At 56.7% G+C, this 12,008-nt stretch overlaps 1 protein-coding gene across 4 annotated transcripts in view; it reads right to left on the reverse strand.

The window, feature by feature from the left end:
* The window catches only part of PTPRS (protein tyrosine phosphatase receptor type S), a 138,755-nt gene extending 126,967 nt beyond the window's left edge, over positions 1–11,788 (reverse strand). For all 4 annotated transcript variants that reach the window (XM_034070803.1, XM_034070801.1, XM_034070802.1 and 1 more), the window contains exon 1: positions 11,752–11,788. The gene's annotated coding sequence lies outside the window, so the exon portion shown is untranslated. The remainder of the gene's footprint in view (positions 1–11,751) is intronic.
* Between the last annotated feature and the right edge of the window lie 220 nt (positions 11,789–12,008).

Consider the following 12,008-nt stretch of genomic DNA (forward strand, 5'->3'; position numbering starts at 1 on the left):
CAGCCACATTCCACAGCCACGGAGCTGCATCTCTTATGGCAACAGTAAACTCAGTGGGGACTTTCCCCACCTTTTTCCCAAAGCCTCACCAGCAGTGAGCTAAATCCAGATCTGCTCTTCACACCCACCCACGAGCTGGGGCAACCAGCAAAGGCTCCTTAGCAGGAGGAGCTGCGTTCCTCTTGCTTTGAACATGAAAGCAGCCCGAAGGAGGGGATTTTGTGGGGGAGGAGAAGATTCAGCACAAAAATCCCCCAAAACAGGGAGCAGCAAACACTGCCTTCAGCATCCCTGATGCCAACAGGGCTCCTGTGGACAAAGGCAAGGACAGACGTTACCCAAACCAGGTTTATCTTCTCAAATCATCTCTCAGGAGGCCTCTGTCCACTGGAGCAGTGGGATACAAGTATTCGACCTGCTCAGCTTCCCCTCTGGCCTCCATCCGGTGTATTTGGGGCTGGCTCTTACACTCACACCCATTTAACCTCCTGTTTACACAGCTAATATTCCACCGAGGCAAAGCAAAACACACACAGCACTGCAGCAGCAAACAAGCTGCCCTGTTCCCCAACTGGACAAAGCCTCCACCTCTCATGATGTGAGATCCTGCACCATTACCACCTTTGGCATGAAATATTCCTGAAACGAGTTGTCCATGAGGAATGTTTCAGGGAGACTGCAGGAGGAGGATTTTGGATGGCACTGAATGCCCATGGAGTTTGCTCTACAGTAACACAACCCAGAGGCAAGGATGGTCCTTCAGCCTCCCTACACCATTAACCCTGGATGCTCCCACGATGTGGTGCTTCCTTCTCAATGGCAGAAGCCAAATGGGTTTTGGTCAGCCTTTGGAGGGCAAACACAGCAGCCGATAGCCCAAAGGAGCCAGGTGATATTGGCTGCTCCTTTGAGTAAAGAAGTCTTGGTCTTCTCAAGTTCATGGGTGTCATGTGAAAATCTCATGGATTCACCATCAGCTGAGTGCTGGGTACCTGATGAAGGACGGCTCTGGATGTGCCTGTATCATAGATGAGAAAGTTCAGGAAGGACCTGGTAAAACCATGTTCCCTTGCTCTGCAGGAAAGCAGAGGATGGAGCCTGCTCCCAGCATCCTCCCTCCAACAGCCACCACCACATGCAGCAGTTTGCACTGCACACAACTTGTGAGAAGCCCTGAAAAGCCTCCAAAGGCCCAGGCTCATCAAGAAATGAGCAACAACCACAGGGAAGCAAATCTATGGATGGTCCAGACCTCTCATGGATCCCAAAACACCTAAAAGGACCCAGTTCTCAGAGCACAACCCCAGCGAGGTTGGAGAGCCCTGCGCTGCTCTTCCCAAAGCTGGAAAAGCTCAGACCTGGATTACAGACCAGCATCTCCCTTCCCACTGTGGGAACAGCGATGCCTTGGAGAGGGAGCGGGAGCGCAGGAGCGTGAGCAAACCCATCAGAAGCAGGAACTCAATTTTGCCCATCATTATCGTTGGCTTTAACAAATAGCTGCTGGGGATGGCAGGTACTTTATTCATTTCCCCCCTGTGCACATGCAGGATGATTGAAGAAATCCCTGGCCTGGTGATTTGTTTGCCTCTCTGGCTCAAAATAACCAGCTATTTATTTTTAAACAGCGGGATGCATCAAATCCTCCAATGAAGGCAATGGAGCCAGGACGTGCCACACGCATCATGGCACCAGCACCCGGGCAGAAGGCTTCAGCCAGTAGGAAAAAGCCACGTCCAGATCTCCCACTTCAGAGCTGGGAAAATGAAATCAAGGGATTGCAGATTTCCACAACAAGGCATTTCCCACATCCCTGAGCCCTCCTGGAGCCCTCTGAGGTCAGCAGCAAGGGGAAGCCGGCGCAGCGCCCACATCCCCATTGGAGCTCAAGCTCCTCTCCCATTCCAACGGCTGTAGTTACTTGCATAGGATGACACAGGATTCACTCTTTGCCTTCCCATGGGACTGCTCCTGGAGCACAGGAAACACCAGCAGCAGCAGCTGATGCACAAATCCAGGGTCAAGCACCAGCCCTCCTAGGAAGCACCACTGGGGCTGTCAGTCAGTGTCCTGGTGGTGATCTCCTGGTGGGGCTGTGTGGGCAGGAGGGAGCACAGATCCAAAGGACAGGACATCTGCATAGCTCTGCCTTGGAACACCATCCCTCAGGGGAAGGATATTCTCAGGTCTCACAACCCCAGCAGAAATGACACGAGCAGCCTCAATATCCCCATCCTGTAGGCCCCTACAGATGACCTTTGGTGCAGCTACAAATGCACTTCAAGGCATGAAAACTGCATCTCCTCTCTTAATCTTCTCCTTACCCAGCCTAAACTCCAGCTCCTTGCCCTGCCAAGTGCACTGGAGGCCTGTGGTCACTCTCAAAACCCGAACAAGCCTCTCCAGGATCTCCTTACAAGGACCAGCAGCAAAGCCTTTAGGGCACGTAGTCCATGAGCAGCCCCAGGGGCCAGAAATGCCACTGATGCTCCCACCCCACAGCACCAGACAGGCTTCTGCAGGTCTAAAATTGAGGCCCAGAAACATGATAGGGGCTGCTGGGGCTTCCTTCGCATCCCTCCCCAAGGAAGCAGGATCACATCGGAAGGACACACAGCGATGGTGGCTTGGCCTCAGACCTCGCCCTGCCTCCTGCCCTGCACCCAGCTCCAGTTGGGCACAAGGATGGATTCATCCTCAGTCTCCAAGGGTGCCAAGTTGTGCCTTGAGCTGGAAAACATAAATCTTCTTATCAGCACATTGCAACAAGTCCTTCCAGGAAGGAGTTAGCAGGGAACTCGCTCGGTTGCCCTCCTGGGGACCCGGAGCGGGGCTGGAAGCAGAGCCAGGGCTTGCAGATGTTACAGATGGGTAGTGTCCAGAGGCTCCAGATCTGGGGGGGATTCTCCTCCTCCTGACAAGTTTTGCAATAGGACAGAAACCAGCTGTGAGTCTCAGGGCTTGGATCCCAGGCAGGAACAGAGGTGACAGGAAATCCCAAACCAGAGGAGAATGCAGCTTGTTCTGGGTCAAATGCAGAGGAGGAAGCGGAGGCACAAGCAGAGGTGCAGAACAGCACAGGAGGTCAGGTCTGCACAAGGCTTCTGGGGACTCCCAACACTTGGATTCTGATGCTGAAGCTCAAAACCCCAAAGACAATCAGGAGCTGGTTCCCCAAAACTTCCAGGGTCCTTCCCAAAAGGGGCTCAGAGGATGATGAGCCAATGACTCTCCTTGCTGAAGCAGGGCAGTCCCAATAGCACGTGGGACCAGCAGCACCATCTCCCATTGCTGCTCAGATGAATGCTCCATCCCTGCCTGCTGATGGTCAAACTGCTCCCAGACTTGCTCTGGACATGCAGGGAGAAGGGTAAAACCCCTCTGAACTGTACATGGCAAAATCCCGGGGCAAGAAAACACTCTTGGCTACAAACAGGGAACTAACATCCGATCCACCACCATTTTACAGCCACAGCCAACACAGATACCACCACCATACCTGGGAGAAAACAGCTTTGCTGTGTGCTTTATTTATCAGCCAGACAAGCAATTCCCCACGCATGGACAGGGGTGGGAGAGCAGAAACACATCCCCAAGACACCTTCTCCTGGCTCCAAAACCACATTCATTATGCCCAGGCAGTTTCTGGCAGGGCAGAGCGATGGCTCTCTGATTAGAGATGTGTATCAGGAAGTTTAATGAAGGTGGGACACTGACACCGTGATGAATATTATATTTCAGGAAAATTTAAATGAAATGATCCATCATGCCCAGCAGATCAGCAACACCTTCTGCCAAGCACCCATATTGAGCACAGCGGCTCCTGGACCGCAGCTCTGCTTTGGGGCCCTGCGGTCACCTTGGCTGGAGGGAGAACAGCAGCAATGGGTAAAGAAAAGCACTTTGGATTTCCAAGGGCACTTAGGGAAGCAGCATCACCAACCACCACCACTAACCAGCATCACCAACCAGCACCACCAACCCGGCATCACTAATCAGCATCACTAATCTGCACCACTAACCTGGCACTATCATCCAGAATCACTAACCCGGCACCACCAACCAGCATTACTAACCTGGCACTCCCAACTAACATCACTAACCCGGCACCACCAACCAGCACCACTAATCAGCATCATCAACCAGCACCACCAACCCACTCACCTGCAAGAGAGTCACAGCCTCCTCCAGCACCGCAGTGAGATACCCCCTCACACAGGCTCTATCAAGCATTAGGACAACCCAGGTTTCATCTACTCGAGGGAGTTTGGGTGCTGGCATTCAGCACACCCAGAACAGAGCATGCTCGGAAACAGGACGGCATTCCAGCAGGATGTGGAGGGGAAGGGTTATGGAGCGGCTCTTCCCCTAAGTGAAATATTGCTGCTGGCTCAATGGAAGCAGGAGGCTCATCCCTCCTGGGAGGAAGCTATCAGAAACCACTCTCCCTCCGAGCGTGGCCAGCTCACGGTTTGCTACCTGTTGAGTTTCACCATCAGCCGAAATGCTGGGAGAGCATAAGGCAATGTTAAAGAGCAAGAGCGGGTGCAGCAGCGCACAGGGCAGGGCCACCAGAAACGCTACGAGCTGCTGCAATCCAGACACGGCTGCATTACACATTCATCTGAATTTTAAATACAGAGCATTCCGACTGGCATCCTCACAACTGCCACAGCAGCCTCGGCACTATGGCTTTTATGGTAATTCACAGGGAGTTACCCACAAGGCACCACCGAGATGTTCTTGGCAGCCATCCTAAACTGATTTTTATAGTTAGTGCACGGGTAGACATAAATGTTTAAGAAAAGTAAAATGGAGACTCAAAGAGAAGGAGCAGAACAGGAGGCTCCTGCACTGCTCCAACCAGGAGGCTCCTGCACTGCTCCAACCAGGAGGCTCCTGCACCGCTCCAACCAGGAGGCTCCTGCACCGCTCCAACCAGGAGGCTCCTGCACTGCTCCAACCAGGAGGCTCCTGCACCGCTCCAACCAGGAGGCTCCTGCACCGCTCCAACCAGGAGGCTCCTGCACCGCTCCAACCAGGAGGCTCCTGCACCGCTCCAACCAGGAGGCTCCTGCACTGCTCCAACCAGGAGGCTCCTGCACCGCTCCAACCAGGAGGCTCCTGCACCGCTCCAACCAGGAGGCTCCTGCACCGCTCCAACCAGGAGGCTCCTACACCGCTCCAACCAGGAGGCTCCTGCACCGCTCCAACCAGGAGGCTCCTGCACCGCTCCAACCAGGAGGCTCCTGCACCGCTCCAACCAGGAGGCTCCTGCACCGCTCTGCTCATGGCACATGATGGTTCAGTGCATAACGCCACTGGGCCAAGGTCCGTGCCACCAGCAGCTGCTCTGTGCCAGGGACTAGAGGACAGACGCACCAGCTGGTTCATGAACTGGTTTGCACTGGGCAAACCCCATGCAGAACCACCGTGATGCCCATCCCTCTGCGTCGCTCTGGCACCAGTGTCTCTGGTTTTCCAGAGCATCCCCCTGCTCTTTGCAGGGTGTTCCAAGTTGTGCCAGGCCAGGAAATGGCATTGGCACCACCCTGCCCGCTCCCATCAGGTGTCTGCCTTCATGTCTGGGTGCTCAGCCCCCATCTGCTCCTTCCCCAGGTGCCCAGGGGGGTGGGCTCCACCAGCCTGGAGGGGACAGGATCAGTCCCATGTTGGTGGTGGAAACCACAGCATCCTGAAAACCACATTTGATGTGCTCCGACACCAAATCCTCCCTGTGACCATCCCTGCCCGCCCAGGCACACCCCTCTGCTCCGGACACATCCCTTCCCATGGGGCGGAAAAGAGGATTTAGCTCCCACCTGCCTACTCCACCTCGGAGCTCCCAGCGGGATGTGGCTCTGCCCATCACCTTTGCTTTCCATGCATCCTGAGCTGCGCCGGCCAGGGGTGACACGGGAACTTCACATGGTGACTGGAAAATGCTGCTCAGCTTCCGACTGCCCTTCCCATCCAGTGCAGGGAAAGAGTCAAAGCTGCAGCCAGCCAGTGACAGCAACGTGGGGAACAAAGGAAAGCAGCAGCACAAAGGGAAACTTGGTCGGTCCAAGCCAGAAGCAGCACCCATTTATGCTCCACAGGAACCAGAGCAGACGCTTGATGATGTCAGAGCTGAAGATTAGGTTAAAGAACCATAAATCCCCAATTCCTGCCGGTTTCGCATGCACGAGCACACGTGTGGGTTTGCAGCACGGCGAGCAGGCAGCCTGGCCCTCCCTGCTGGCTTCACAACAGCAAAATGGAGGGAAGCACTGAATGAACCTTTCAGCTTTAAATCATCTCTGGAATTACCAACAACCCTGATGTGGATACAGGCACACCAGCGAGGAAGCACACCCCCAGTACAGCAGCAGCTCCGGGGGAGCGATGCTCAGATACACCTGCAGCACCACGCCGAGCCGACGCGCTGCATTTCAGACCAGGCTGCTCTTTTCCAGCAATGGGATTATTGCATTTTGAACCCAGCCCACCGTGCCCTCCCTCTCCTTCCTGCTGTTTGCAATCCCGGCTCCGTGCCTGCAGTCAAGGATGATCAAGAGCACTTTGTTTCCAGCCTTGTGCCTTCTGCACCCGGAGCACATGGATACCCTGTGTAACTCCATGCTGCGTCCTATGTCAACTGCCCGCAAACGGAAGTGAAAGGAGGGGGGGAAAGCCCTGAAAGCAGCATTATGAGAACTTAGGGCACTTCTGAAGTTAGGATCTGGTGTAACTCAGCTCATCCCGTGGTGGGGTGTGGAAGTCACCATCTCCCAGGAACACAGCAGCAAGTGCCAAAGAGAGCGAACCATTCCTGAAGTCTGGGCAGAGCAGTTTACCCGTTGTGCTCTTCAACTGGCTAAGTAGAGGGGCTTGGCCAGAGCCTTCCTCACCTAAACCATTTCATCTGATGTATGCAAATGTGCACACCTACTTTGGTTTAAGATTGGATGGGTTGCCTGGCCCAGTTTAACTTGATGGGGTTAATTTAAACCTGTTCAGGCAAACTACTATCTGCTTTCTAACCTAGAGCAGCTCTGTGGAAACGCTGCCAGGGAACCAGAGCATGGACATTATGACAGATCCTATTTGTACAACAATCAAACCGCAATGGCCTGAGCTGGAATAAGGCATGGAAGAAAGCAACGCTACAACCCCATCTCTCTCTGGGCTGGCCATGTCCATGTGGCAGGGCTCTGGAACCACACTCTGCTACACTAGGAGCTGTGTAACAGTCATCTCCAAAGCTTTCCAAACCCAAAGCACACAAACCCAGGTGAGTCCTAAATAGCCCTGGGCTGCAGCAGGCTGGACTGGGACATGGCCAAGCCTCACTTCCCCAGGGCAGGGCAGAAGGCAGTGATGCAGCCGGCAAGTCCCAGGAGTAAGGAGGAACCCCAGCATCGTGTCCTGGTGTGTCCCCAGCTCTAAGAGCCCGGCTGCCATCACCCTCCTCACCAGCCCTTGTCTCCAGAGACACAGCAGAGCATCCCCAAAGGGCTCTGAAGACCCACACCTCCTTTCCGGAGCTCAGTGTGTGCACAACCCGCACCACACTCCTCACACCCGTGTGCCTGCAGCCCCCAGGGTGACAGAGGAGCACCCATCCCCTTCCTCTGCACGGCAGCACCTCCTCCTCCTCCTCCTGCACCCTGCGTGTGCCGCGTGTGGGAGCCACGCGCCTGCCCTCGGGAGCGGGTGGGAGGACGGGAGCCAAGAGGCTTCATTAAATAAAGCTTAAGGAGCCTCCCAAGCAGCTCCTTCCCAAGCGCTCTCCAGAAGGCAGCACGGGCTCAGCACCTGGAGTGGGTGATGCAGCAGGTTGGGTGCCCCAGGACACGGCCATGGCAGGCAGGACACGCAGCTCCGCAAGGGCTTGTTCAGACGAGCAGCAAATAATCCGACAGCACAGACAGAGATTGCAACGGGAATGCCAAGAGCCATAAATTGCTAAGCCAAGACAATGATACCCAAGCTAGAAAAAAGTCCAAGAGAATTACGTTGGATCAGACCCAGAAGCCTAAAGAGTTTATAAGTTGGAGGAAAAAGGGGGGAAAAGACAATTCCTGTTTGCTGGCTGATGGCAAAGTAAAAATAATCACTCAAATTATAAAGCAAACAATTGGAAAAAGAGGGGAAGAGCAAAAGAAACCCACAACAGTTTCACGAACAGAGCCCTTGGGTTGTGCCAGCTCATTGTCTAATGCACTTTGAAGGAAAGAAACTGGCCTGAGCTTTACTACTCCAGAGCTCACAAGTTTCTGTTCTAGCCAGACACTTCCCAGCCTGGCTCATTACCTTCAGGATCCAATATTCCATAAAACAACCAAGTTCTGGGGCTCCTGCCTGGAGTCACCAGCCTAGGATTCCTGATCCACTCACACTGACCTCGGTGCAGGCAGCAGGAAGCAAAGAGCTTCATGGATGGAGGGAGCAGGGCCAAAGGAAGGGATTATTTGGAGTAGAAGGTTGGGTGCGTTTTTCACACTGTTGAAGCCCTCATTCATAACTGAAGGCATTTGCAGATTTGCCTTTTTTGAGGAGAGACTTATGAATAATATGCGTGTTCTTATCAACTCATAGAAGAATTTAAAGCTCAAAGTGCTGTGAATTAAACTACTCGGCAGCACCTTTTTAATGCAGCTGAATAAGCCCTCTCCTCACCATGCACTTGCACTGCCCACACCGACCCCGGTTAGATTTGGCTTCACTTTATCTCTGTATCCTACACTGTCAATTTTGTTATCTCTGCATGCAAAAGGCAAACTGGTTTAGTGGGGAGCGGAGCGGGTTCAAGCCGAAGCCATCGGCGGCGGCAGGCCACAGGCAACACCTCACATCCATCACAGCAACCCACCACCCGCACAGCCTCGTACGCCACGTGGGAAGCAGACAAACAGCTCAGCACGAGTTTACTACCCCGAGTTACCCTGCAGCAGGGCGGGCAGCCGGATGGGACCTTCCTCTGCTCCATGCTGGGAGACCTCAACCACCCCTCACCGCTGGGATCTACTCCAGGACCTCAAAGCAGCATCAGGAGCGGCAGCCTCCCCCATCGATGACAGCTTTGAGGTCTCCAACTATGGTCCAAGCCCGTTAGGGAAGCGGGGCAGGCAGAAGCTGCCTATGAAGAACCACAAACACCCCCGTCCAGCCTCAGTTTCTCCAGCGTGCGGCCACATCATCACCTCGGCCATTCCACCTCGGGTGCCTCGTCATCCTCATTGCCACGTTTCCCCCCAAAGAAGCAGCAGAATTAAGGGTCTAACAAGAACCCACCCTCCTGGAGCAAAAGCAAAGGCATGTTTTCCCTCTTCTCCTTAGGGAATGTGTTATTCCTTAGCATCCAGACAAAAGGCAGAGTGAACCCACTCCCCATGGAGGAGACATGCCAGGACGATGCTGCATCTACTGAACTCACGTTTCTAACACGCTGTGAGCCCCGGGACCAGGGGGACAGAGCCCCATAGGACACAGAGAGCCTGACCCCATCCTGCCAGCACAGCGGATGCCCAAGACAACTCCAGCAGGCCCCGAGGACCTCTTGCTCCCCATCACCTCCACCGCCCTGTGCCCGAGTGTACGAGCGGCTCTGCAGCAGGGGACCCCTCTTCCCCCGCGTTACTCGGTGCTGTGGCTTCAGCTGGAAGCTCCTCTCGCATTACTCAAAGTATTGATGACATTTTCCCATTGGAAATATGGGCCCTCACCACGCACAGGAAGGAGGAGGAGAGTGCCAGCAAGCTCGTTAGCTTCCAAGTCAATTTGGCAAGGAACAATTAACAGCTTCCCACCACCGGGGTGCCAGGAGGAGGGGGACCTTCCCCTCAAGGACCCTGCCCCCTTACCTACCCGGCTGCATGCTCAGCACCCCAATGCACATTGATTTCCCTGCCATCAGGAGCTCCTGCAGCCCCGTTTCCCAGCGGCTCCCCCAGCCCAGCGCAGGTTCCCAACCCCCAGAACACGCTTTTTAGGCGAAGAAAACACAAATCCACCCTGTTTTGCTGCTGGGGACACAGGGAGCTGCGAGGCAGAGCTGGCAGTCCCGGAGCTGCGGGCAGGAGCAGAGGGGTGAGTGCCAGTGGGGAATGTCTCCTGCAAATGCCTGGGCTTTGTGCGGGGAGGGGATGCTCCAGACCCACATCCCTTTGCCCCCCCCCCCGGCTCTCCCACTCAGAGGAATGGCTGGAACCTCCCAACAAATCCTGCTTCTTCCTCCCTTTGCTTCTATGGAAGCGAAGCCTCCCGGGACTCGGAGGGAACAAACACCCAAAGAGCAGAGATGTCCCCACCCTGAGGGGTGCAGCACCTCCCCATGGGTGTCAGCCCTTCACCAGCGTGACTGTTTCCTACCATTATCCCACCTTTTGCTTCCCGAGGAAGGACTGAACAGGATCCTCCCAGTGAAACACAAACACTATTGATCATTACCCTTATTCTGGGGGGACGAATCGCTCCCCATGTGACAAATTCTGGCTCAGGAACACCGGGGCTCCAGGGATAGCTCTCGCCTACCGCAGGATGGCCCCAGGGCTCGGGATTTCAGCTGAAATCCCCGAGAAATCCCAGAGGGTGGATGAAAACGCCGTCGCTGCCAACCCCAGGGGTGTCCCTCAGCCCTCGGAGCCAGCTCCACCTTGAAGGAGAAGGTTTGATGCAGGGAAAGGGATCCCCCAAAATGGGGTCTTGGGTAGTTCTGGGATAACCTGGGTACTGTCACCATCAGCAGGACACTGCACAGCCAAGGGGAGCGGGGCAGGCTTCGGAGCAGGTGGGGAGGACACGGCACCCCCAGGGGCACCAGGGTCTGAGGTGGGGTGCAGGCAGCACCCGGGGGGACAGAGCCACATCGTCAGGCTGCGGCATGGCCCTGCTAGAACCAAGGGAACGCTCCAGGGTCTCCTCCATCTCCTCCGGTACCCGCATCCCAGTGATGCTTCTCCGGGAACAACACCGGCTTCCCACCGGAGCATCACCACCAGAGCCATCCTCACCGGAGCCATAAGCCACTGATGCCACCGAGAGGGGACCCTTCCCCGCCAGCCAGCACGGGGGTCCCCCGCAGTGCTGCTCATGGGTCCTTAGCACAGGGTGATGCCAGAACACCCCAAACCCTGCCCCGCGGGTCACTGCCTGCACCGAGCACCTCACACCAGCGGGACACGGGGGAGCGGGGCCGGGAGCGCACGGCGGGGATGGGGGTGCCGGGGGCACAGGGAGGGCGAACCGGGGCGGAGGCTCCAGCTCCTCCGGTGCTCCCTCGGTACCGGTACCGGCGCCCCCGGCTCTCCCTCGCACACCCCACCGCGGTCCAGCGCGCCCCCTCCCTGCGCCCCCCGCTATAGCGCGGCCCCTTCGCACAGCGCAGCCCCAAGCACCCCTCCCATAACCCCCAATGGCACCCCCGGTTCTCCGACATCACCCACCCCTATTCCCTCGCTACAACGCGGACCCCCCCAAGCACCCCCCAACCCGGCCGCACCCCTCCCCATCGCCCCCCCCACACCACCCCTTACCCCAGCGCGTTCCACCTGCACCTTCACCGCGCCCCCCCCGCCGACACCGCCCCCCCCCGCTATAACGCGACCCCTCCCCACCGCAGCGCGCCCCTCCCCTCCGTTGGAACCCACGGGCGGTGCGGGCCCCCCCCATCCCCGTTACAACGCGGCCCCTTCAGCCGCACCGCGCACAAGACAAAGCGACCCCCCCCCCCCCCGTCCGTCCGTTCTAACGCGCCCCCCGCCGTACCTGGCGGCGCGGCCGCCCGCTCCCATGCTGGCCGGCGGAGGGGCGCGGAAGGGCCGCGGCCGCCCTCGCCCTCCTCCTCCTCTTCCTCCTCCTCCTCCTCCTCCTCCTCCCTCCTTCCTCCTCCTCCTCTTCCTCCGCCTCCTCCCTGCGCCCGGCGGCTGCGCTGGGGCCGCGGCGCGGGGACACTGCGGCTCGAGCTCCCGCCCGCCGCCGGCCACTCGCACCGGTGACGTCATTCCCCGGGCCGCCTGACGTCA

The sequence above is a fragment of the Melopsittacus undulatus genome, chromosome 19 (assembly GCF_012275295.1).
Source record: "Melopsittacus undulatus isolate bMelUnd1 chromosome 19, bMelUnd1.mat.Z, whole genome shotgun sequence".
Taxonomy (NCBI): Eukaryota; Metazoa; Chordata; class Aves; order Psittaciformes; family Psittaculidae; genus Melopsittacus; species Melopsittacus undulatus.